This window comes from Bos mutus, chromosome 12 (genome assembly GCF_027580195.1).
Source record: "Bos mutus isolate GX-2022 chromosome 12, NWIPB_WYAK_1.1, whole genome shotgun sequence".
Taxonomy (NCBI): domain Eukaryota; kingdom Metazoa; phylum Chordata; class Mammalia; order Artiodactyla; family Bovidae; genus Bos; species Bos mutus.
The window spans coordinates 33,963,766-33,991,407 of record NC_091628.1 but is presented as its reverse complement, the minus strand read 5'-3'; the positions used below and the strand labels follow the sequence as shown (position 1 = coordinate 33,991,407).

The 27,642-nt window shown below is 44.5% G+C and overlaps 1 protein-coding gene and 1 long non-coding RNA gene across 2 annotated transcripts in view; both read right to left on the bottom strand.

The window, feature by feature from the left end:
* The window catches only part of SPATA13 (spermatogenesis associated 13), a 233,486-nt gene that overhangs the window by 143,293 nt on the left and 62,551 nt on the right, over window positions 1–27,642 (bottom strand). The window lies entirely within an intron of this gene.
* LOC138990263 (uncharacterized) lies at window positions 12,151–18,847 on the bottom strand. Its single transcript, XR_011466382.1, has 4 exons — window positions 18,703–18,847; window positions 17,931–18,137; window positions 16,694–17,057; window positions 12,151–14,030 (listed from the first exon to the last, which is right to left on the bottom strand). It is a non-coding gene; the product is annotated as an uncharacterized lncRNA (long non-coding RNA).

The window sequence follows — 27,642 nt, the reverse complement described above, 5'->3', positions numbered from 1 at the left end:
CCTCCTACACTGTTGGTAAGAATGTAAATCAGTACAGCCACTATGGAGAACAGTATGCAGGTTCTTTAAAAAACTAAAATAGAGAGCTACCATATGATCCAGCAATCGCACTCCTGGGAAAATATCCAGAAAAGACAAAAACTAATTTGAAAAGATATATGCACCCCAATGTTCAATCAGCACTATTTCAACAGCCAAACATGGGAACAACCTAAATATTCATTGACAGGTGAATGGATAACGAAGATGCGGTACACATATACAATGGAATATTATTCCACCATTCTCCGTAAATCGAATGAAATAATGCCATTTACAGCAACGTATTTGGACCTAGAGATTGTCATACTGAATGAAATAAGTCAGAAAGACAAAGACCGTATGATGTCACTTATATGTGGAATACAAATGAAAATATTTGTGAAAGAGAAACAGACTCACAGACATAAAAAAAACAATTTATGTTTACCAAAGGAGGAAGGAGTGAAAGGGATAAATTAGGAGTTTGTGATTATCATACACACAGAGCTATATACAAAAGAGATAAACAACAAGGTCCTACTGTACAGCACAGGGAGCTATATTCAGTGTCTAGTAATAACCTAAAATGGAACGGAGTCCAAAAAAGTATACACACACACACACACACACACGTATGTGCACGCACTCATGAAAAATGAAAGTCGCTCAGTGATGTCCAACTCTTTGTGACCCCATGGACTATACAGTTCATGGAATTCTCCAGGCCAGAATACTGGAGTGGGTAGACTATCCCTTCTCCAGGGGATCTTCCCGACCCAGGAATCAAACCAATGTCTTCTGCATTGCAGGTGAACTCTTTACCAGCGGAGCTAACAGGGAAGCCCCTATATGTATATGTATGTATATGTATACACACACACACACACACACACACATATATATATATAGCCGTGTGTGCATGCTAAGTTGCTTCAGTTCTGTCCAACTCTTTGTGACCCCATGGATTATAGTCTCCCAGGCTCCTCTCTCCATGGGATTCTCCAGGCAAGAATACTGGAATGGGTTCCCATTTCCTTCTCCAGGGGAGCTTCCCAACCTGGGGGTCAAACCCAGGTCTCCGACATTGTAGTAGATTCTTTACCAGTTGAGCTACCAGGGAATACATCCAGTTATATACATATATAACTGAATCACTTTGCTGTACACCTGAAACTAACACAACATTATTAATCAACTATTACTTTAATAAAAATCATAGTAATAAAAGCAAAAAAAAAAAAAAAAAAAAAAAAGTGCAACTCTTTGATTCAGTGATTTCACTTCCAGAATTTATCCCTAGGACATAGTGACATCTCATATGACACTAAGATATTCACTGCAGATGAATTTACTAGAGCTAAATTTATAATCAACCTAAATGCCTGGTAATGAGTACTGATTAAATGAATTGCGGTCTCTCCATACAAGGAAAAACTATGCACACATTTAAAAAACAATAATGATGTAGGAAATACTTTAAAACATATGGCTAAAGAAGGTAGAACACCTCCAAAAGAGAATGTATGTTTCAAGCCCTTAAAAATTCCATTGGTTTTCGCTCTGATTCAATTGGCTGACTCAGGACTCATGGACACACACAAACACACAAATGGACACACACAAACACACAAACAGACACACACTGGAGTGGGTAGTCATCAGTGGAAGAGAGATTTTAAACCTTTCTGGAAGACAGAGCCAGTGCAAGTGTGTTTATGGTTGAAACTGAGTGCAGTGAGCTGTGGCCCCGAACACAGCCCTGGGCTGGGTGGGGGCCGATCCTACTGGCAAAACCCCAGGGAAGCTCTGGGCTTGGGGCCAATGGACTTAAAGAGTAAGAACAAGAGAAGGTGCTGAAAACAGGAACCGACTGGAAGCTATCCTAGGGAACCTCAGAGCTGTCTCCGCAGCCCCACTTTCATGGAAACCAGGGGCATTTACTTCTCCCAAACCATGGGCTTCTTCTAAGGAGAAGTTAAGGACACTGTCCAGGGAGAATCCCCACTCCCAGGGCAAGTGATCCTGCACAGACTCACCCAGGAGTGAGTTCCTGGGTTCAGAGGTCCCGTCCAGGTAGACTCCCCAGAGGGACATGCCTGTGAGGGGCAGAGCTGCACAGCCCAGGCAGCCTGGGGATTGACCAAGGTCTTGGCTCTGACAATAAACAGGCTACATGTTACACTGAAGGGTCAAGTCCAATGTTGGAGGAATAAGAAACAGAAGTTTCAGCCTGGGCACAAAATGCAAAGGTGACCCACAGAAGAACTAACTACACATAGTAATTATTAAAATTGGCAGAATAGTGCAAACGAACTTCTTTCATACCAGAGGCTCAGAAGATATACCCTAAGTTGATACATTATCTCACACGCTAGCAAATATATACCATAAGTTGATAACTCATCTCACACCCTGGCAAAGTAATGCTCAAAATTCTCCAAGCGAGGCTTCAACAGTAGGGGAACCGTGAACTTCCAGATATTCAAACTGGATTTAGAAAAGGCAGAGGAACCAGAAATCAAATTGCCAGCATCCACTGGATCATCGAAAAAGCAAGAGAATTCCAGAAAAACATCTACTTCTGCTTTGTTGATTACTCCAAAGCTTTTGACTGTGTATATTTCAACAAACTGTGGGAAATTGTTCAAAAGATGCGAATACCAGACCATCTGACCTGCCTCCTGAGAAATCTGTATGCAGGTCAAAAAGCAACTGTTAGAACTGGACATGGAACAACAGGCTGGTTTCAAATCAGGAAAGGAGTATGTCAAGGCTGTATATTGTCACCCTGCTTATTTAACTTATATGCAGAGTACATCATGAGAAACGCTGGACTGGATGAAGCACAAGCTGGAATCAAGACTGCCAGGAGAAATATCAATAACCTCAGATATGCAGATGATACCACCCTCATGGCAGAAAGCGAAGAAGAACTGAAGAGCCTCTTGATGAAAGTGCAAGATGAGAGTGAAAAAGTTGGCTTAAAACTCAACATTCAGAAAAGATCATGGCATCTGGTCCCATAACTTCATGGCAAATAGATAGGGAAACAGTGGAATCAGTGACAGAGTTTATTTTGGGGGCTCCAAAATCACTGCAGATGGTGACTGCAGCCATGAAATTAAAAGATGCTTGCTTCTTGGAAGAAAAGTTATGATCAACCTAGACAGCATATTAAAAAGCAGAGATACTACTTTGCCAACAAAGTTCCATCTAGTCAAAGCTGTGGTTTTTCCTGTAGTCATGTATGGGTATAAGAGTTGAACTATAAAGAAAACTGAGCGCCAAAGAACTAATGCTTTTGAACTGTGGTGTTGAACTATGGAGAAGACTCTTGAGAGTCCCTTGGACAGCAAGGAGATCCAACCAGTCCATCCTAAAGGAGATCAGTCCTGAATGTTCACTGGAAGGACTGATGCTGAAGCTTAAACTCCAATACTTTGGCCACCTGATGCGACTCATTTGAAAAGACCCTGATGCTGGGAAAGATTGAAGGCGGGAGGAGAAGGGGACGACAGAGGATGAGATGGTTAGACGGCATCACCGACTCAACGGATATGAGTTTGAGTAAACTCCGGGAGTTGGTGATGGACAGGGAGGCCTGGCGTGCTGCAGTCCATGGGGTCGCAAAGAGTCAGACACGACTGAGTGACTGAACTGAATTGGGACGACTCAGCAGTGCATTTGACTGTGAATGCTCTCCCCTGTGGGTGTAACTTCAGTGATTTGTGTGCACGTAGATTTTCTCCAGCAAAACCCAGGTAACTGGGACTCAGTAGAGAGCCAGGGCCTTAGAGTATTTTTTTGTCGTGAAAGGGAGACTTCAAAAGGGCATTTGAGCACCCAGCCATCTTGTAATCATCTTGTGTTTCACTCTCTCCTTCACTTACTGTATCTACTTTAATTTCTAGTATTTCCTTCCCTGATAGAGTTATAAGAGCTTTTTCATTCCCTCCACTACTCTGGAAGCCTGCATTCCTTACCTCCCCTTTTTCACCACCTTTATCTTCCCTTCAAGATTATGCCTAATCTGCAGGTTCCCAGAAATATAGCTTTCAGAGAGGAAACGCAGCTAAAAATGCTATCAGTCAATCCCTCAAACGTTCAAAAGGGCCCATGGACGTGCACACATGGTCACCTTTCCAATCTGTGTTCCCACATTTGCTCAAATGCACCCGATCCACTTTATCTGGAATCTTGAATGAATTTAGGAACAAGATTTTTCTTTTGTGTCTCTTTTTTGACAAGCTTACCTATTATTCCCATTTCTTTTAGCAGGTTCTTGGCTTCAGACCTGTCGTGTGGGGTCTGTGTAGAGGGGCCCTGGCCCTCACCTTGAACTTGTCTGTGCTTTGCTCAGGAGCCAGAGCCAGCCCTGTGGGACTGTTGGGACATAGAAATCTAGTGAGACACAACGCTGGGATTGTTCCGTGCACACCGCCAGCTGACTGCCGGCTCTGCAGGGACCGGCAGGGCTGGTCTCCACTAAACAACTGTTCCACCAACTTGCGAGGAAATCTATGATTCCCACCAACTCCAGCGGTGGGATGGTTCACACTTTCATTTCATTTCATACGAGCAGAAGTTGAGTGTAGAGAGAAGATAATTCAGGTTCTAACAGTGAGAGAGGAAAGATCTGGTTAATTGATATTAAGCAGATACTATCTGCGGTTTCACAGCAGAAATCTATTTTCTCACAGGTCTGGAGGCTGGATGTCCAAGGTCAAGGGGTCAGCAGGGCTCGTTGCTTCTGTGGCCTCTCTCCTTGGGGTGGAGCAGCCAGTGCTTTCTGTGAATTCACATGGTCTTCCTCTCCCCATGTCTATCCTGATTGCCTCTTCTTATAAGGGTACCGATTGGTTTGGGTTAGGGCCCTTCCCAGAGGCCTTGTTTGAACTGAATTTTCTCTTCAAAGGTCCCTTCTCCAAATACAGATTAGTCAGATTCTGAGGTTCTGGGAGATAGGCCTTCAGCATACAAATTTGGGGGGACATAGTTCAGCATAACAGAGACTCTTCATTTCTATCCTAAAATTTTTCACATCTATCCTATTCTCTGCTGGTTTATTTTAGCTCACTTCTTATACCACCCTTTTGTTTTTCCACTCCCTCCCTCTCTCTCTCTCTCTCTCTCTCTATATATATATATATACACACACACACACAAAATTTTTACTTTATGCTTAAGAATAGTTGCTTCACAATGTAACAGTGATGTGTTACAGGTATATAGCAAAAAGATTCAGTAATACCCATACAAGTATCTATTCTTTTTCAAATTCTTTCCCCATTTTGGTTATTACAGAGAATTGAGTAGAGTTCCCCATGCTATACAGTAGGTCCTCATCAGTTATCTATTTTATATATAATAGTGTGTGCATCGGATGCCATGATCTTCGTTTTCTGAATGTTGAACTTTAAGCCAACTTTTTCACTTTCCTCTTTCACTTTCATCAAGAGGCTCTTTAGTTCCTCTTCCCTTTCTGCCATAAGGGTGGTGTCATCTGCATATCTGAGGTTATTGATATTTCTCCCAGCAATCTTGATTCCAGCTTGTGCTTCTTCCAGTCCTGCGTTTCTCATGATGTACTCTGCATATAAGTTAAATAAACAGGGTGACAATATACAGCCTTGACGAACTCCTTTTCCTATTTGGAACCAGTCTGTTGTTCCATGTCCAGTTCTAACTGTTGCTTCCTGACTTGCATACAGATTTCTCAAGAGGCAGGTCAGGTGGTCTGGTATTCCCATCTCTTGAAGAATTTTCCACAGTTTATTGTGATTCACACAGTCAAAGGCTTTGGCATAGTCAATAAAGCAGAAATAGATGTTTTTTTCTGGAACTCTCTTGCTTTTTCCATGATCCAGCGGATGTTGGCAATTTGGTCTCTGGTTCCTCTGCCTTTTCTAAAACCAGCTTGAACATCAGGAAGTTCATGGTTCACATATTGCTGAAGCCTGGCTTGGAGAATTTTGAGCATTACTTTACTAGCATGTGAGATGAGTGCAATTGTGCGTAGTTTGAGCATTCTTTGGCATTGCGTTTCTTTGGGATTGGAATGAAAACTGACCTTTTCCAGTCCTATGGCCACTGCTGAGTTTTCCAAATTTGCTGGTATATTGAGTGCAGCACTTTCACAGCATCATCTTTCAGGATTTGGAATAGCTCAACTGGAATTCTATCACCTCCACTATGGGAAATAGATGGGGAAACAGTGGAAACAGTGTCAGATTTTATTTTTCTAGGCTCCAAAATCACTGCAGATGGTGACTGCAGCCATGAAATTAAAAGATGCATACTCCTTGGAAGGAAAGTAATGACCAACCTAGATAGCATATTCAAAAGCAGAGACATTACTTTGCCAACAAAGGTTCATCTAGTCAAGGCTATGGTTTTTCCTGTGGTCATGTATGGATGTGAGAGTTGGACTGTGAAGAAGGCTGAGCACCGAAGAACTGATGCTTTTGAACTGTGGTGTTGGAGAAGACTCTTGAGAGTCCCTTGGACTGCAAGGAGATCCAACCAGTCCATTCTGAAGGAGATCAGCCCTGGGATTTCTTTGGAAGGAATGATGCTAAAGCTGAAACTCCAGTACTTTGGCTACCTCATGCGAAGAGTTGACTCATTGGAAAAGACTCTGATGCTGGAAGGGATTGGGGGCAAGAGGAGAAGTGGATGACAGAGGATGAGATGGCTGGATGGCATCACTGACTCAATGGACGTGAGTCTCAGTGAACTCTGGGAGTTGGTGATGGACAGGGAGGCCTGGTGTGCTGCGATTCATGGGGTTGCAAAGAGTCGGACATGACTGAGCGACTGATCTGATCCGATCTGAGTGTGTGCCTGTCAATCCCAAACTCCCAGTCTATTTCTCCCCTCACAACCCTTCCCCACTGGTAACCACAAGTCTGGTTCTCTATGTCTGTAAGTCTGTTTTTGCTTTGTAAATAAGTTCATTCGTATCATTTTTTTTTTTTAGATTCCACATTTAAGTGATATCATATGGTATTTGCCTTTCTCTGTCTGACTTACTTCACTTAGTATGACAATCTCTAAGTTTGTCCATGTTGCTGCAAATGGCATCGTTTCATTCTTTTTAATGGCTGAGTAGTATTTCATTGAGTATATGTACCACATCTCCTTTATCCCTTCCTCTGGATGGACATTTAGGTTGCTTCCATGCTATAAATAGTGTTGCAGTGAACGTTGGAGTGATGCAGCCTTTCAGACCATAGTTTTCTCTGGATACATGCCCTGGAGTAGGATTGCCTGATGATAAGGGAGCTCTATTTTTAGTTTTGTGAGGAACCTCTATACTGTTCTCCATAATGGCTGCACCATTTCACATTCCCACCAACAGTATAGAAGGGGTTCCCTTTTCTCCACATCCTCTGTAGTATTTTTTGTTTGTAGATTTTTCTTTGATGGCCATTTTGCCCAGTGTGAGGTGATACCTCATTGTAGCTTTGATTTGCATATGCAGAGTACATCATGAGAAACACTGGACTGGAAGAAGCACAAGCTTTGCCAAAGAGGTCCGTCTAGTCAAGGCTATGGTTTTTCCTGTGGTCATGTATGGATGTGAGAGTTGGACCGTGAAGAAGGCTGAGCGCCGAAGAATTGATGCTTTTGAACTGTGGTGTTGGAGAAGACTCTTGAGAGTCCCTTGGACTGCAAGGAGATCCAACCAGTCCATTCTGAAGGAGATGAGCCCTGGGATTTCTTTGGAAGGAATGATGCTAAAGCTGAAACTCCAGTACTTTGGCCACCTCATGCGAAGAGCTGACTCATTGGAAAAGACTCTGATGCTGGAAGGGATTGGGGGCAGGAGAAGAAGGGGACGACAGAGAATGAGATGGCTGGATGGCATCACGGACTCGATGGACGTGAGTTTGAGTGAACTGCGGGAGTTGGTGATGGACAGGGAGGCCTGGCGTGCTGCGATTCATGGGGTCGCAAAGAGTCGGACATGACTGAGCGACTGAACTGAACTGAACTGATTCTGAAGGCTGTCTTTTCACCTTGCTTAGAGTTTCCTTTGTTGTGCAGAAGCTTTTAAGTTTAATTAGGTCCCATTTGTTTATTTTTGCTTTTATTTCCAATATTCTGGGAGGTGGATCATAGAGGATCCTGCTGTGATTTATGTCAGAGAGTGTTTTGCCTATGTTCTCCTCTAGGAGTTTTATAGTTTCTGGTCTTACATTTAGATCTTTAATCCATTTTGAGTTTATTTTTGTGTATGGTGTTAGAAAGTGTTCTAGTTTCATTCTTTTACAAGTGGTTGACCAGTTTTCCCAGCACCACTTGTTAAAGAAATTGTCTTTAATCCATTGTATATTCTTGCCTCCTTTGTCAAAGATAAGGTATCTATAGGTGCGTGGATTTATCTCTGAGCTTTCTATTTTGTTCCATTGATCCCCCCGTCCTAATCCTCCGCCATCTTAGGACCGCCCCTGTTTTTGAGATTTCATCCAAGTACTTCATTTTGAACTCTTTTGTTGACTATGATGGCTACTCCATTTCTTCTAAGGGATTCTTGCCCACAGTAGTAGATATAATGGTCATCTGAGTTAAATTCACCCATTCCAGTCCAGTCCATTTTAATTCACTGATTCCTAAAATGTTGATGTTCACTCCTGCCATCTCCTGTTTGAACAATTCCAATTTGCCTTGATTCATGGACCTAACATTTCAAGTTCCTATGCAATATTGCTCTTTACAACATCGAACCTTGCTTCAATCACCAGTCACATCCACAACTGGGTGTTGTTTTTGCTTTGTCTCCATCCCTTCATTCTTTCTGGCGTTATTTCTCCGCTGATCTCCAGTAGCACATTGGGCACCTACCGACTTGGGGAGTTCATGTTTCAGTGTCGTAACTTTTTGCCTTTACATGCTGTTCATGGGGTTCTCAAGGCAAGAATACTGAAGTGGTTTGCCATTCTCTTCTCCAGTGGACCACATTTTGTCAGAACTCTCCACCATGACCCATCTGTCTTGGGTGACCCTACACAGCATGGCTCATAGTTTCATTGAATTAAGCAAGGCTGTGATCCATGGAAAACTCAGCAATGGCCACAGGACTGGAAAAGGTCAGTTTTCATTCCAATCCCAAAGAAACGCAATGCCAAAGAATGCTCAAACTACCGCCCAGTTGCACTCATCTCACACGCTAGTAAAGTAATGCTCAAAATTCTCCAAGCCAGGCTTCAGCAATATGTGAACCGTGAACTTCCTGATATTTAAGCTGGTTTTAGAAAAGGCAGAGGAACCAGAGACCAAATTGCCAACATCCGCTGGATCATGGAAAAAGCAAGAGAGTTCCAGAAAAAACGTCTATTTCTGCTTTATTGACTATGCCAAAGCCTTTGACTGTGTGGATCACAATAAACTGTGGAAAATTCTTCAAGAGATGGGAATACCAGACCACCTGACCTGCCTCTTGAGAAATCTGTATGCAAGTCAGGAAGCAACAGTTAGAACTGGACATGGAACAACAGACTGGTTCCAAATAGGAAAAGGAGTTCGTCAAGGCTGTATATTGTCACCCTGTTTATTTAACTTATATGCAGAGTACATCATGAGAAACGCAGGACTGGAAGAAGCACAAGCTGGAATCAAGATTGCCGGGAGAAATATCAATAACCTCAGATATGCAGATGACACCACCCTTATGGCAGAAAGTGGAGAGGAACTAAAAAGCCTCTTGATGAAAGTGAAAGTGGAGAGTGAAAAAGTTGGCTTGAAGCTCAACATTCAGAAAACAAAGATCATGGCATCCGGTCCCATCACTTCATGGGAAATAGATGGGCAAACAGTGGGAACAGTGTCAGACTTTATTTTTTGGGGCTCCAAAATCACTGCAGATGGTGACTGCAGCCATGAAATTAAAAGACGCTTATTCTTTGGAAGGAAAGTTATGACCAACCTAGATAGCATATTCAAAAGCAGGGACATTACTTTGCCAACAAAGATTCGTCTAGTCAAGGCTATGGTTTTTCCTGTGGTCATGTATGGATGTGAGAGTTGGACTGTGAAGAAGGCTGAGCACCGAAGAATTGATGCTTTTGAACTGTGGTGTTGGAGAAGACTCTTGAGGGTCCCTTGGACTGCAAGGAGATCCAACAAGTCCATTCTGAAGGAGATCAGCCCTGGGATTTCTTTGGAAGGAATGATACTAAAGCTGAAACTCCAGTACTTTGGCCACTTCATTGGAAGAGTTGACTCATTGGAAAAGACTCTGATGCTGGGAGGTATTGGGGGCAAGAGGAGAAGGGAACGACAGAGGATGAGATGGCTGGATGGCATCACTGACTCAATGGACGTGAGTCTCAGTGAACTCCGGGAGTTGGTGATGGACAGGGAGGCTTGACGTGCTGCGATTCATGGGGTTGCAGAGTTGGACACGACTGAGCGACTGAACTGAACTGAATAACCAGTGCTCCCTCATCATATATTTATTGAGTTTCCATATTACTGAGCTTCCACAAGCACTGACTTTACTCACACTGTGCTTAGTGCTGGAGATCCCACAATGCCTCCCATCCCGGAGCAGAAGACATGTAAAAACATTGTAACCATCTGGTTAGTACCTTAAAGAAGGGACAGATAATGTTTTGTGGGAATTCAGAGGACCAGCAATTCCTGCCTGGGAGCAAACAAGTGTGAGCAGAGAAGATGACAAGTAAGAAGCTTTTAAAATGCCATCTGTGAGTTTGTGAGGAAGAGACACAAAGGCAACATCATAGTAGAAAAAAGACAGGAAGTACCAGGTGCGCAGGCCTGACAGGGTATGCACAGCACAGCATGTCGTTGCCAACAGGCTGATGGCGGGGAGTGGACAGAAACGGAGCTGGAGAAGCGGGTCAGAGCCAGGCCAGGAAATTAGGACTTTAGCAGAGGAAGCGTACTGATATTTACAAACAGTAATTAACTAGCAAATTACTATATTAAAACCAGGTTTCTGAATATGTTCTAAGCGCAAAGCACTGTTGTACATCACTTAGCCTTGATCCAGCTGGACTCCTGGTCCACAGACCACACACCTTTATCTAACGCTTGCCTTCCCCAGGCTCCCAGCACTGTCACCATGAGTGAAAACAGGAGTAGATGAAAATGAAGTCTTTTCTTTTCAAGAAACAATCGTCCCTGTGCCTGACGCCTATCCATGAAGACAAGGATGCTCAAATACACATGTTTATATAAAACACTTTTCCTTCATATGTGTATTTAAGGGAAAGTGTTGTAAGGACTGCTGGATACATGCCTGGTTTCAGAATGGTCAAATTAGAACATATTTTAAAAACTGAATGAGTTGAATTCTTCATTTTATAGGCTGATGGAAGCAGATCCTTTAAATTAAGATCAAGTGAAATCAACTGGCCCTTTTTGTCAGACATCAAACACCCCTTTCTTAAAAAGGCCCCTTGCTTCTTATACTACTCAAAACAAGACTGTTTGCCCCACAGGGCCCTTTCCTCACTGGAATCTTCTTAGCATTTACACATGTGCTGGACAACCTCACACTCACTTTATATTGGTCTCCAGTGGTTTCAAATAAGTGATTTCCTTTATAAACCATTAAAAACACAACATCTATATCTTCCATTACCCATAGCACCTGCTGTACAGAAAATATAAGAATGGCAAACACAGTACACAATGCCAAATACTCTATGGATTATGAACTCTTTCAATTCTTATAAAAATCTGTGAGATAGGCACCATTATTATCTTTATCTTAAAGATACATTAACAACTGAAGCACAAAGAGGCCAAGCAACTTGCCCAAGGAGCCATGGCTAAGCGGGCCTTGTGGGATTCAAGCTGAATGTGACTCCAGAGTCTGGACCTTGACAACAGTTAGAACGTCTCCTAAGAATTCATTCACACTCAGTACACATCTGAGCCCAGGGACTAGGGACAGGACTGACTCCTCTGTCCACTCAGCTGCTGGGGGCGGTGGAGGCGGGCAGGCAGCAAAGTGCTGGGCTCCCAGGACAGTGCCTGGCAACGCGTCCCACCGCGCACCCAGCTCTGTCCTGGGCTCCAGGCCGCCCAGCTGTGCAAGGTCAATAGACCTGTGTGTGTGGCCAGCTTGAGGCCACCAACAATGACCTGCTTTCTTCTCCCGGGGCATCAGCAACGACATCACCAAAAGGCTTTTGTTTTTATAAAAATAGCTCAAAGAGACTGCAAATGGTGAATGGTGGTTATCATTATTTTCAATCTTTTATTTAAAACTATGAAGGATAAACTATAGTTAATAATATTAATAACAGCTACCATTTATTGAGCCCATGATATACAGCAGGTACTGGACCAAGTGCTTGTTGCACTGTCTCATTTAATCTCCCCCAAGAACCCCAAGCAGGAAGAACTAGGCTCCCACTTACAGACAGAGAAGGAGGTGCAGGGGCTACACCTGCAGAGCCCCCCTTTTCCTCCCACCCCCTTCCTTTCCCTCACTCCTTTTCTATCCTCTCCTCTCTCCCCAAAATAACTTCTGATCCTGTCCATTTTTCTCTCTCTCTTTATAAACTGAAGTATACATGATACACAGTAAAATACAACTTATTTTTCAGTGTCAATTTCATTTAGAATAAGATAGCATTACGGTTACGTATTTTCTTTTAGATCTTTATCTCTTAAGATGCATAATAGCGTCTTTACAATGAAATGGTAAGGTGTCTGCTCTGTATAAAAAATTTTCAGTGAGGGCATAGATTAAACAAAAACAGGACACATCTGTCCCCAGGCCTCGGTGGGGACATTTCTAGCACGTGGAGGACCCAGCCCTTTGTATCTATACTTATTACCTCTCAGAAAAACCAGTTTAAGTCCTGGTGAAAATTCACATTGAAGCGAGAGCTTCTGGGCGACAACATTCTTCTGGAGCATCAGATTTTATCAGCAAAGCTGTCTATGCCTGAGATGCAGTTGAAATCAGAAAAGTTGTATGGGAATTCCTGGCGGTCTAGTGGTTAGCACTCTGTGCTTTTACTGCCAAGGGCCTGCGATCAGAGAACTAAGATCTCACAAGCCATGTGGCGTGGCCCCAAAAATAAAGAAAATAAAATTCTATCTTAAAAAAAAAAAAAAAGTTCTTGATCCACCCAGGTTAGACTTCACTTGGACCTCAGCAGCTAGTTTCAATTTCAATTCAATTCAGCAAAAGTGATTTGCAGGAATCCTCTTTAGGAGGACAGGCATTTCTAAAACAAGGTGCTTACACGGAACCCCACCTCCCATCCCTCTTGCATCAGGCTGAGTGTGGGGGTGGCCTGGGGCGGCCCCAGAGCCGATGACCATCACACGGCCACTATTATTGATGCTGTCCTTGTTTATGCTATAAGCGTGGTATAAAACTTATTTGGAAATAATCATAAATTCAGTGACATTTGACAACCTAAATAGTGTAGAAAAGCTGGCAATAATCAAGGACTTGGCATGTTCTAAAGCAGAACTGTGTTGCACTTTTTAAAATACCTTAAAACTTTCTGCAAGTGTTAAGTAGAGTAACAGATTGCTTAAAAGTCTATGGATATACTTACTTTTTTTTTTGATAAACTGAAATTTTAGATTCTATCCGATTAGATAATCAACTTCAACTCTATCACATCTAGTTAGACTCTAGAATGAAAAGTCTTTGTTAAAGAGACTGCTCTGTGCTTTGTGAGTAAGGTGGCGAGTGTTCTTGCTGTTGGAGAAAATCAGGAGCAAGTGGAGGACCTGCTGATGCAGAGCTGACCTAAGACAGAGGGTCACTTCCAGTGTGTTCTTTTTAAATACAGCAGGATTATTTAAGGCCACTGAAATTTGAAAGGCTGCAGAAAACAAATGAAGTGATCGCTGAGAAGTGCTGGAGTCAGCCCCACATGCAGCAACTCCTCCTCAGCTAATAACCAGAAGTCCACACTGGGCCTGCAGCCACGTGGGTCAAGGGGTCGCCTTTGCTATTTTCTCCCCACAGGACTGAGGAGATGGCAGTTCTGGAGACAGTGCTGTGTCTGCAAAAAAGGATGAAAATTTCTGTAAAGGGATGTATGCTTGAGAATGGGCTTCTCCACAGGGAACCCTTATCTCAATCCTCCTCCACCCTTCCTCCCTGCCCCTCAGACGCCACGCCTGAATCCCACCTGGAGAACTCATGGGCCCGTTTCTCTGAGCCTGTGGTCTTTCACGTGATGCCAGAAATGTAGCCCCTGCATTTATTCAGGTGCTGGGAGGAGGCATGAGTTAAAAGGGGTAAAGAAAGCCTTTTCTGTGGCCCAGGTCTCCGGACAATGTGAGAACACAGTGGCGATGGCAGCAAGTTCTGATTCTGGGAGAAGGAAACACACTGCTTCCTCTGATCCTGAGCAGGTACCGGGCTTGTGTGCATGATGGTTGCCCAGGGCACTCAGTCCTGGGGCATAGAGCGTGGCTTCAGGGCTCCAGACAGGCACTCAGCTGATCCACCCGAACACTGCCTCTTTCTCAATTGTGTGTGGGCAGAGCCTTGCCAACCCCAGGTCCAAGGAGAGAACATGGTGGGGCAGAAAGACCTCTGCTCTGCCCCTGCCTGGAAGGGCTCCGAAAGTGATGCTGAGCTGACATTTACCTTTGGAAGCATGTTTCCTGCCATTGGGAAATATCTCTTTTTACCAATTTTGTTGGATATGTATATACAATGTACAGTACATGTGTAATGTATGCATATATTTACTTATACAATTATATATGTACACAGATACCAACACAAGGAATGAAGGATCACAAAAGATCAGACAACCATGACAGCACCAAACAAAACCAATAAAGCTCCAATAACTGATTCTGAAGAAATGGAGATCTATAAACTCTCTGATGAAGAATTCAGAATAATCCTTTTATAGAAATTTAGTAAACTACAAGAACACACAGACAACCAAATGAAATTTAGAAAGTAATATAAGAACAAAATGAAAAATAGAAACATCAAAATAAAACAAACAGATTCCTAGAGCTGAAGAATACAATGGCCAAACTGAAGAATTCAATGGAGAGCTGTGCAAGCAGACATGACTGAGCAGAAGAAAGAAGCAGTGATCTGGAAGGCAGGTAACGTGGACTTATGCAGTCAGAGGAGAAGAAAGAATGAAACACAAATAAGGGAGCCTGTAAGACTCATGGGACACCATCCAAAGAAACAATATTGTTACTACAGGAGTCTCAGAAGGAAAAGAGAAAGGGACAGAAAGTATATTTAAATGGCTGATACTAATGGGGGAAGGTGGTCAAAGGGTACAGAATTCCAGTTATAAGATGAGTAAGTTCTGGGGAATCTAATGACTAGATAGTGACTACAGTTATAACACTATTCTGTATACTTGAAAGTTATTAAGAGAATAATTGTTAAAAATTATCACCACATACAAGATGGCAATCATCTGTTAACTAATCTTATTGAGGTAATTATTTAACAATATATTAAGGGGGCAACAGAGGATGAGATGGTTGGATGGCATCACAGACTCAATGGACTTGAGTTTGAGCAAACTCTGTGGAGATAGCGAAGGATGGGGAAGCCTGGAGTGCTGCAGCCCATGGGGTCACAAGGAGTCAGACACGACTTAGTGACTGATCAACAACAACATATATCAAATCATCATGCTGTACACTTTAAACTTACAAATTTTATACATCAACTAATCTAAATAAAGCTGGGGAAAAAACCTGTGTGGTAAATGAACAGAGTGACAAGGCAGCTTAGTTAGGGAGAAAACATTTGAAAGTCATTTATTTGATAAGGGGTTAATATCCAGAATGTATAAAGAACGCCTACAACTCAACAATAAAAAAAAAAAATAGCTTGATTTAAAAATGAGTGAAGGACTTAAATATTTCTCCAAAGAAGATGAACAAAAGCCCAAAAGCATGTAAAAAGATGCTCGAAATCACTAATCATTAGGGAAACACACATCAAAAGTACAGTGAGACCTCACGTCATACCAGTTAGAATGGCCATCATCAAAACGACAAGAAATGACAGTGTTGGTGACGGTGCCAAGGAAAGGGAAAACTGTGCGCCCTTCATGAGACTGTAAAATGCTGCAGCCACTGCAAAAGTGGTGGAGATTCGTCAAAAAATTAAAAACGGAACGGCATCGGCACTCTGGGTATGTATACAAAAGAATCAAAACCAGGATCTCACAGAGGTGTTTCCACTCCCATGTACAATGCAGCTCTGTTAACAGCAGCCAAGAAGTGGAAACAACCCAAATGCCCATCGACGGATGAATGGACAAATAAAACGGGGCACAGCCATGCGGTGGAATATTGCTCAGCCTTAAAAAAGAAGGAAATCTTGTCATATGCCACCACATGGATGTACTCTGAGGACGTATTAAATGAAATAAGCCTATCATAAAAAGACAAATGTGGTATGATTCCACTTCTATGAAGTATTGAAGAAGTCAGACTCAGAGACAGGCAGCGGGGATGTGGTTACCAGGGGCTGGGGAGAGAGGGGATGGGCTGGTTTTCTGTGGGTGTAGACTTTCAGGTTTATAGGATGGGAAGTCCCAGAGCTCTGCTGTGTCACAGTGTGTACACGGCTGACAGCACTGTGCTGCACACTTGAAGAGGCCAAGATAGTAAATTCTCACTTATATTAATATGTGTTTTTTACCACAATAAAAAAATAGAGTACCTTAATACACAGTGGTGTTGGAGAAGACTCTTGAGAGTCCCTTGGACTGCAAGGAGATCCAACAAGTCCATTCTGAAGGAGATCAGTCCTGGGTGTTCTTTGGAAGGACTGATGGTAAAGCTGAAACTCCAATACTTTGGCCACCTCATGCGAAGAGTTGACTCATTGGAAAAGACTCTGATGCTGGGAGGATTGGGGCAGGAGGAGAAGGGGACGACAGAGGATGAGATGGCTGGATGGCATCACCGACTCGATGGACATGAGTTTGAGTGAACTCCGGGAGTTGGTGATGGACAGGCAGGCCTGGTGTGCTGCCATTCATGGGGTTGCCAGGAGTCGGACACGACTGAGCAACTGAACTGAACTGAATACATAGAAGTATTAAACAGGGTTATAGAAACAAAAAAATTAAATTGACAGCAAATAATAAACAAATCATGGGTAGGCACTTCAACATGAAAAGAATTCAAGTGCAGCAGGGGTTCTGCAATTGAGAACAACTACTTGGGCTTCCCAGGCGGTGCTGGAGGTAAGGAACCCACCTGCCAATGCAGGAGACGTGGGTTCGATCCCTGGGTTAGGAAGATCCCCTGGAGGAGGAAATGGCACCTGTTCTAGTATTCTTGCCTGAAGAATCCCACGGACAGAGGACCCTGGCGGGCTACGGTCCATAGCGTTGCAAAGAGTTGGACACGACTGAAGCGACTTAGCACAAACACACCCATGCACGCACTTATCAAAGCAGAGGACGCTAATGGCACACCCGTGATGAGTGGTGTGTAACAGAAGCCCATCTCCTCCTCTGCCCTCCGTAACTATCCCTGGGGTTTCCCCATGCTGACCGCTTCCCAGCATTAGCTGGGTGTCTGAAATTCTATTCAGTTCTGACACTGTCCATTTGGAGTGAGCACAGACCTCACTGTTCACAGGCTCCGTCTCACAAGACTACACCCCACTGAGTGCAGGCTGTCACCTGTGCTTTTGTTGATAAACTGGAGGCTCCTAAACTCCCCTCCCACCCCCTCAGCTTCAGTCATTGGCTAGAACAGCTCACAGAACTCAGGAACATGGTCTACTCAGGGCATTCCCGCTCTATTTATAAATAATCAGAAATAGCTGGATGGACAAGAACACAGGGCAAGACACAGGGGAGGGATGCAGAGCTCTCAGCCCCACCCTCTGTGTTCACCCCTCTCCCAGCAGCCCCGCCAAACTGGAAACTCTCCCAACTCCATACCTTAGAGATTTACATGGTGGCCTCGTTACCGGGCAGGACTGATCAAATCAATGGCCGTTAGTGGTTAACTCAACTCCAGTCCCTCTCTTCTCCCTGGAGGTCTGGTGTGGAGTTGATGTTCTAACCCTCAGTCAGATGGTTTCCCCTGGTGACCAGTCCCCATTCTGAGGCTCCCCAGGATACCCCAGTCACAGGTCATCTCGTTAGCTACCAAAACAAACAAACAAAAACTCTACAGAGGGTTGGGTTTCAGAAGCTGTGAGCCAGGAAAGGGGGCCAAAAGAGACTGAATATATATTCATCGTGATGTCACAGTGTGTCAACTGTGAGAGCATTTTTTGAAAACCCTGTGTGTTTGTGAGTGTGAGTAGAGAAAGGGGTGCAGAAGAAAGGAATAGACGAGAAAAAGGAAGGAAAGAGGGGTGAAGAAGAGAAGAGATTGCGGGGAGAAGCAAGGGCAGTTTCAGCAGGCAAACCAGAGTCAGATGTTCATAGTCAGCAATGGATTTCTTTGTATTCTTGAAGATTTTCTAATAGGCGTGTAATATGACAGCCAGAGAAAAAACGACTTTTAAAATGTGAAAGGACATCAGATTAATCCAAGGAACAGAAGGGAGCCGTGGGCGGGGGTGGCTCTGTGGTAAGGGGCACTGGCCCACGGGGGCAGCAGCTGTACAGCGAGTGTGCACGGGAGCCCAGGGCCCCAAGTGAGGGGCAACCTGAGGGGCCACGGCCACGCAGAGCAGCAGAGGCACCAAAAGTTAGGCCTCACCTGCTGCGAGTTCTCCCAGGTGCCCACAGGGACGTGGATTTCCCTTGAAAGAGTCAGGTGAGTCTTCATTTCATGTCACTCGTGCCCTCGAATGGTGGCCATGGGTCTCAGTAATGACGCTGTGATGCCACTGGTCACACCAAATAGATGCTTTCCCCTTCTCAATGCTGTGAAGTCCAGTGGAAATTTATATCAAGAGAAAGCACAAATGTACCCTTTAAATTACCATCCAAACACCAGCTCAAACACTAGCGGCCCTCGGCAGGAGGGTGAATCTTATCAGCAAAGGTGAGAAGTGTGGGTAGCACAGACAGGGAGCTCTGGGGAAAACAGAACTCTGTCCTGGACTAGACAGAGGCTTTTGAAGAGAAAGCAGAACTGGGGGATTTGAAAAATCAAAGTTCATCCCCAGCTTTGCTCCCTGCAGTTCTGCGACTCTCTCATTCTTCTCCAGGGGATGCATTCTCCGGGGCTCAGGTTTTGTAAGTGACTTTATTTATTTATTTTTGGCTGTGCTGGGTCTTGTTGCTGCACATGGGCTTTCTCTAGTTCTGGTGAGTGGGGGCTACCCTTCATCGCAGTGCTCAGGCTTATTTTGGTGACTTCTTTTGTTGCAGAGCACAGGCTCTAGGGCAGGCAGGTTTCAGGAGCTGTGGCGCACGGGCTTAGTTGCTCCCTCTTCATGTGGGATCTTCTGGGACCAGGGATCGAGCTCATGTCCCCTGCACTGGCAAGCAGATTCTTAACCACTGGACCACCAAGGACATCCCATAAATGACTATTCGAGAGGGTTGAATAGAATCAGTCATCTCTCTGTGTGTCTCCAGCAGAACATCCTACCAGCACCACGGGAGGAATTCTACACACTGCATGCTCTCCTGGAGAGAGTTTACAGAGGGAGGGCTGAGAACCTGCCGTCAGCAGCGCTTTTCCAGACACGTGAGTTGCAGAAAAGCAGAATCGTCTGAAAACGAAGTGCATGAGCTGACAGCAGGAGCAAACGGAAAGTCGCTTTTCTCTCCTTTAGAGAGCAGGTTGGTACCTTAGAGTGAACCGAGTGCAATCTTCTTAAATGTTAATGCAGTGGGGGACACACATGTCACTTAGTAAAAAGGCTTGGCCAGGAAATGGAAAGATCGTAAATCAGGAGAAATTATCTTGTCAGAGGCACAGTGCTCTGATGAGGTACTCCTAGGTTCCTTTAAATCTTTTTTTCTTTTATTATAAAAGAAAACTGCTGCCCCACTGGGAGACTCCAGTGCGAATCTGACGTTTCTCTTCATGACTGAGCCTAGTTTTGTAATATAGTTTATAAAGAGTGAAAATAAGCATCTTTGGGTTCACTCAGCTATTCATCCTTCCTGAATTGCATGAAAGTCAGAAATGCTGTAATTTGCTGTCTATTCGCCAGGATCCACTGTTCTGAGCCCCTGGAGATGCAAAAACACTACAGCAATTTGCCAATTTTAAAAGAGACCTTGTAGTTAGTGATCTAGGTCCATAATCAGGTAAAATGACTACCCCAAAATGAGATGGACCTCAGAAGGAAAAGTTGCTAAATGGCTGCAACAGAAATGCAAAGTCTGCACACATTTCAGATATATCCTAAAGACAGCAGAAAGTCTGGCCCAAATGCTCTTTGAGGTCTGGTTGACTTCTCTTCTGCTAAATGAACAGTGGTGGAAAGAGGCCACGTCACAGAGAAGCAAGAGGAGCTTTGGCTTGGTGGCCAGGAGGAAACTATAAGAGAGGTTTCTTTTAAACACTTTAAACTTTTTTAAATGTTACAATTTTAGGAAAAGCCTACCTGCTTTAAGAACCAGAGTCTAGAACATTAAAATACAGGACAGACATACAGAGGAGCCAGGTTGTGGTCGTAGTACTTACGGGACTGCGTGAACACACAAACTGTGCTTGTTACCATGCAGCTTCCTGGGTCTTTCCCTGTACCAATAAATCAACATCTAGGACATGGGATTTGATTTTTAGTCATCACCCTACCAGAATTTTATACACTCTAAAGTCTGACAACCACCCTCTAAGAACTTCATGGAATTCCTAGTTTCTTCTCATAAGCAACTTAATATTCCAATAAGCTCAAGAGTGAAACACAAACCAGATACTAAATTCTTCTCTCCTTTCTTAACTGTTACAACCTCTGCTTCCTGGGTGTTTTCTGTCATGCAGTTCTAACTCTTCCTTCTTTTCTTGGCTTCTTTAAACCATCTTCCTAACTCTTGCTAGTCTTCCCTATAAGCATGTTAATTTCTCCGGCCAATCACTCATGGTCCTTCCTGGTGGGTCATGCATCTTGTCATAGAAAAAGTTTCATGAGAGACAAAGTGATAGATTTGTTTCTCAAAGAAGCAGATTTATTTAGAGAGATACCCCTTGCACAGACTGTAGGCCATTTCAGAAAGTGAGAGGCCTCAACACTATTTTAAAACTTCTGCCTCTCATTGGCTCATCTACTTTGAAAATCTAAACCACAATCTTATCATTCAGGTAATACTGATTAGAATCATTCAATAGCTGTATGCAACAGCAAGGAAGTAATAAAAGTCTACTGGGATTCGATGCACGATACTGGATTCTTGGGGCTAGAGCACTGGGACAACCCAGAGGGATGGTATGGGGAGGGAGGAGGGAGGAGGGTTCAGGATGGGGAACACATATATACCGGTGGCGGATTCATTTTGATATTTGGCAAAACTAATACAATTATGTAAAGTTTAAAAATAAAATAAAATTTAAAAAAAAGAGAAAAAAAAAAAAGTCTATTGGGGATGAGATAAATACATGAAACAAACACCTAATGCTTTAACTCTTCCCAGAGGGCCTAAGCATCCCCTTCCTAAAACTGCCTCCCTTCTAGGACTGCCCAGTGCCCCAAACACCACAGGACTATGATTTCCTGCTCGAGGAAAGGCACAGTCTCTAAAGAGCTCTTTAAAAAGGTCAGTATTGGAGAAGCAACTTGCAGAATAGTGGGGTAAGGGCCTTCAAAGACCTCCATAAAAACAATAAGAAATGGACAAATTTGTCCAAAACTCCCTTTTTAGAAGACTGCAAATAGAAGGTTCACAATTTCTAAAGTATTTATTCAAGGAATATGACTGAATCTCAGTAGGAGCAGTGAGCTCTGTGGTGTCTCAGCTTGTCTTGTCCCCATCCAACCTCACCTCCACGGTAGCCTTGGGAGCTAACAGCCACAGGAAAACCTAGCAGCAGAATGGTGCCATGGAAGCTCCCTGAAAGGCTCCATTGTCTGGGTTTGCATTTATTCGGTCTCATTCAAAGCAACTTTGGCAGACGAAGCTGTATCCCCAGGGCATGTATCAAACACAAACTGTGGCAAGTGTTTAACATGGTGGCCCCTTGAGGTGGTGAAACCACTGAGATTAACAAGAAGCTGAACAAAAAAATGGAACTTCTGGGGAATGTGATGTCTACAGGGGGCTTTGTAAAGCTGTGACATGTTACGGAGAATCTAGAAGGACACACGCATGTGGAGGGCTGTGTGTTTGTCGCAGCAGAGTCCTAGAAGGTCTAATCTCTCACCTCTGGCTGACAGACTGCGTACAAGCAGGGAGAGGTGGCTGAGGTAGAGATGTAAACCGTCTGCTGGAGTGCTGAAAGCATGACCCAACATACAGAGAGCTCCTTATAAAAAGCCTGGAGATATTCCTTCAATGCTTTTAAGGAATCGACAGGAATCAAGGCAAGCAAAGACTCAGCAGGACTTGCAAACTGATTGGATGGGGGTGAGGGAGGAGGTGTCAGGTCGAGGCTGGGGTGGTGATACCATTACAGAGAGAGAGGAGACAGCAGAGCTCACGCTCGTGCGGATGTAAGTTCGCTTCCGACAGCTGATGTTGAGGCTGTTGGGACATCCAGGCGGAGATGTCAATAGAGTTAGACACACGATTCTGATGGTTGGGACAGAGATGAGACTGGAGTTACAGAAGTGGAAGTTCCATCAACATCAAATCCCATTCACAAAGCAGATATGTGTGTGTGAGACCCCATTTAGACCCAGCAAGGCAGCTGCCACATGTAGGTTTAGAATGGAAAACAGGTGCAGGTCCAAACAGAGATGTTTACATAAGTGTAACTGGGTGGGAATCTGACCCATTCTTAGAATCAGAGTCTCTGGGTTTTATACTTAATTCCAATTTAACAAAATCCCCAAACTTTTTTCTCATAAATTGTGGTCAAGCTCAGCTTCCTCCCACCTTCATGTGACTTCTCCACTGGAAATCAGTCAAATCTCTTGGTTTTAGGGTGGTGTTCAAAATCATTTGAAACCTGACCGTGGCAACTCTTGAACTGACCACCAACAGGCCCTAGGTGATCAGAAATTCATCTCCAGCTAAAGAACTGTGGATTGCATTTCTTCCCATAAGAACAATAAGCCAGCAATTTCCATGAAGTCTCCAAGGAAGGAGATAGTCCTTCAATGCATTTAAGAAATCAACAGGAACCAAGCTAAGCAGAGACTCAGGACTTGGAGACTGATCAGACGGGGATGAGGGAGGAGGTGTCAGAGGGCCAGGGGTCAGGTCAGGGTTCCGGGGCCCCAGAACCCACTGTTAGGTAGACCATAGCTGCTGCACATGTTTAGAAGCACAGAGAAGGATGCAGATTCCCTTCCTGGGCATTCCACCAACTGTAAGGTATCCTTGTGAGCAACTCCTCCATCCCCCGTGCACCAGCTCCGCGCCCCCATGGTTTCTCAAAAGCAGCCGAACTGCACGCCTCTTTATTGTACCTGGGTGCCTGGTGCTCTGTTCCCTTGTTTCCACCCACATCCTACCAGTGAATTGAAACTGTTCCCTCCTTTCTTCTTTCATCCAGCATGTTGCTAAGTTACAGAGACAATTAGGAACAGGTCTGTGAGCTCATGACAATTCCAGGCACAGTTCTTCCCCCCCACCATCCTTTCTTCTTTCTCTCTCTCTTTCTTCTTCCCTCCCTCTCCCTACTCCACCCCACCCCATATCTCTCTCTCTTTCCAAGAAGCAGGAGGAGTGGGAGAAAGATGTTTCTTAAATGGAAATCAACCAGAACCTTCAGTTTTCTGAGCAGACAACCCAAATGGTGGGCACAGTGCTGTGGACTCTTGTAAACTGCACTGATGACCCCATGTTGCTGTGGAAACCCCTGAAATCCTTCATCAGATCCCAGCCCCACTTTACAGAAAGTGTCAGGAAGTTATGTGCACTCGGGACAAGGCTGCTGGGCCAGGGAGGAGGGTGGAGCGGCCAGGAGAGGAGCAGTTAGAACTTAATAAAGCTCTAAAGCAGTGAGTAGAAGCAGTCTGTAGCCCAAGCATCAGCACTGGGCTGAATTTGGTTTTTCAAGCCAGGAAGCGACTCCTGAATTCCCAAGCAGCCTGTGCAGGAGAGACCAGAGGGAAGCAGAGTTTTAATCCACTTTGATTAATGAGTGAGCTCCCCTGATACCTGGGATATTATTCTTTGAGCAGACGACGAGAGCAGACAGGACATCATCATCCCCCTAAGGCTGGCGCCAACCTTGGCTGCTCGGTCCCAGAGGGCCAGGCGCCCTTGGCCCAGTCGGGCATATTCCACTTTGACCCTATTGCATGCTTGTGGTCTGTGGTCCGGGGCTCTCGCTGGCCAGGGAGGCAGAGCTGAGCTGGCACCCAGGCCAGGTACCCTTTGCCAGATGCCGGGAGCTGTCGCCTGTCCCCCGGGTTTCCTGCTGGGTGCCTGTCTCTGTCTTGTTCCTTGGAGGCTCTCCATCTGCTGGTGCAGAACTTGCTCGGTCCCCAGATTATTCACTGATGCCTTTCTCTCTGGATTGGAAGCACCCTGAGGCTGGAGAAACTGCCTCATCAGTCTTGGCAGCTGTGACATTTCTTATCAAACAGATTAGTTTTCACCAAGTAGAAGCTGTAATTTTGGGTCCACCTTCATTCAGAGGCTTGGGCAATTACAATCATTAGGCATTTAGATTTATTCTCTGAAGCCCTGAGGACAAATTGTATGAAAATGTTATTCTTATAAATTAAACAGGTCTCCAGAAAATACAGCCTTTCCATACTGAGACCACTGATCAGTTAAAAAAAATTTTTTATTGATGTATAGTTAATGTACAATATTTTATGTGTCAGGTGTACCAACACAGTGGTTCACAATTTTAAAAGGCTAAGTTTTTAGTTTTAGTGCTGTTGCATTTATGTGAGAGTAATGCAAAGATCTCAGTTTTATTTCCACTTTTTTTTTTTTTTAATTCAAAGTCACTCAGCCATATCTGACTCTTTGCCATCCCATGGACTAGTCATAGCCCATCAGGCTTCTCTGTCCATGGAATTCTCCAGGCAAGAATACTGGAGTGGGTAGCCATTCCCTTTGGGGGATCTTTCTGATCCAGGGATCAAACCGGGTCTCTTGCATTACAGGCAGATTCTTTACCAGGGAAGCCTATTGCAGTTGAGCATAAACATGTCCATGGTTCTCTGAGCACCCACTATCTGGGCAAAACTCTGCCAAGATTGTTGGGCATCCCAAGGTGACTTCCCCATCAATGTAGCCACTCCCTAATAACAGCTAGTCATGCTGTTTCAATAGAACAGATCTAGCACACCACTAATCCCTGGTTTTCAAACCCCACTGAGCCCAGCACCAGGGCCTGACATCAGCTCCCTGCCCTGCCCTGCGGAGGGAGAGCTGCGTGTCCCAGGGGAGGAGCTCAGCCTTTCTGTATGTCTGTCCTCACCTGTCAGCTGATGCTCGTGCACGCCTTGTAAAACTGCAGGTATTTTGGATACTGCATGTGAAGCAGCTGCCACGGAGCTTGGCAGACAGCAGGTGCTCGACAAACAGCAGTGACCTTAAGATTGTTACTGTTCTAGATGCCCACCCAATAATGCACAGATGGTGGGGCTGGCTGAGGGTGCTGTGGTGGTGCTCAGTGAAGACAGATGAGCACACAACCTCTGACCCGTAAACCCCAGTGAGCACCAGCCCTGGCACAAGGCCAGGTGATCTAGGAGTGTTCATGGCCAGCAACCTGGGGTTTACCTGGGCAACGGCTGAGAAGCAGACAGAGGAAGAAGCTGGGGTGCTGTGGGGCTGTGTTAACACAGCAAACACAGCATGCTGTTTTCTAAGAATTTAGTCACAGGATGAGATTCACAGCACAATAATAATGATGTCGATTGAAACTGTCTACATACATGGATCTGCTGCTGCTGCTGCTAAGTCGCTTCAGTCGTGTCCGACTCTGTGCGACCCCATAGATGGCAGCCCACCAGGCTCCCCTGTCCCTGGGATTCTCCAGGCAAGAGTACTGGAGAGGGGTGCCATTGCCTTCTCTGATACATGGAACAACACCCTATTTTTCTTTTTCTTCCTATTTTTCAAAGAGGTATCTAAGGACATGCGCTGAGCACGCTGGAGAGGAGAGGTTGCTTACAGGATGGGAGAGAAAGGTTCATGGGCGGGGACTGGGGATAAAGTAGAACAAAAGAATAAAATAAAACAAAAGACAGGTCTTCTACAGACGATTAGTGAACTTTGTATGACTAACGCATTCCTTAACTTCATGTCCAAAAAAAAAAAAAAACAACACAGTGGTGTCTACCTTATGGATAGATTCACTTGAAACAAGTCAAATCATCATGCCAGCCAGTACAATGGCAAGAGCAAAATGGTGCACACAGAGTAACTGATGTTTTCATTCATTTTTATTATCACAGTACTTAGCACAGCACCAAGGCTATAATAGGAAAAAATGAGTAAAACCAAATTTATTCCTCTTTATCTAGAACTAGGACTTTCCCTCCTTAACTTCCTGGGGGCTGGCAGATGACAGAGGGGGTGTTGGAGAACTGAAGGGGGGCGGCAAGGATGTTTCCAGGAGACACTAGGAGGGGTGCTGGAGCTGGTTATCCAGCCCTCAAGAGGCTGGTCTACTCTCTGGAGGGAGACAAGACTTAGAGACATGAGACCAGCCAATACAGCCCGCCAGAGCACAAAGCCAAGTGCAAAGCTGACCGGTGCCTTGGACCCTGAGCCCCACAGAAACCAGAAGACGACTCGGGCTCCTTGGCATGTGTTACATGGTACACAGTTCACAGTATACCAGTACGTGGTACATGGTACACGGTATATGGAAATGGTTCACGGTATATTGTACGAGCCACTTCCCAGTGTAATTGATGTTCTGTGACATCAAGGTCGTCGGCCAAGTCCCAGATCTAATTGCAAATTTGAGGGGCAGCTCCCCTCTGAGATGACATATGGCTCATCAGAGCTAATGGATCCCAGGGCCGACGGGGCTCAAATCCCCAGGTGCTGATGCACACGGCAACCCTGACTTCCCCTCCTGCCCCTCTCTGCATCTGCAGGGTGACAGTGGGCCTCTGGGGCATTTTACACAATTTGAGACAGCGAGGAGACATGCCACGGCAGTGAGGTGAGTGACTGGGGTCGAGCAGCACGTCTAATCCTTTACCTTAGTTTCTGATAAGGTACTTAATTAATCTCGTCACTGTCCATTTATCCCACAGCAGAAAGCTTTCCAATCTGCTGCAATGACCCAAGTTGTTTGCTCATAACAACAAAACTTACCAGGGTGAGTGACAGAATCTTATTCTAAGTGCTTGGCGTGCTGCAATTCATGGGGTCGCAAAGAGTCGGACACGACTGAGCGACTGGTTTGATCTGATCAGTCAAAGGAGGGAGATGGGTAGAGGGCAAAGGTAAACTTGGTGCTAAAAGGGTTTTGGATTTAGATCCAAAACTTGAAGGTAAGGAACACAAGAAGCAAGATTTTCAGAATTCTCAATCTTCTTCAGTCTAGTGTTAATGAATATTTTAATTCAATTACTTCTATTTCTGGTGTCTTTTCTGTTTTGGAGACAGTGGTATCTATAGATCAATCCTGAAGCAAGAAAAGCTGATGGGTCTT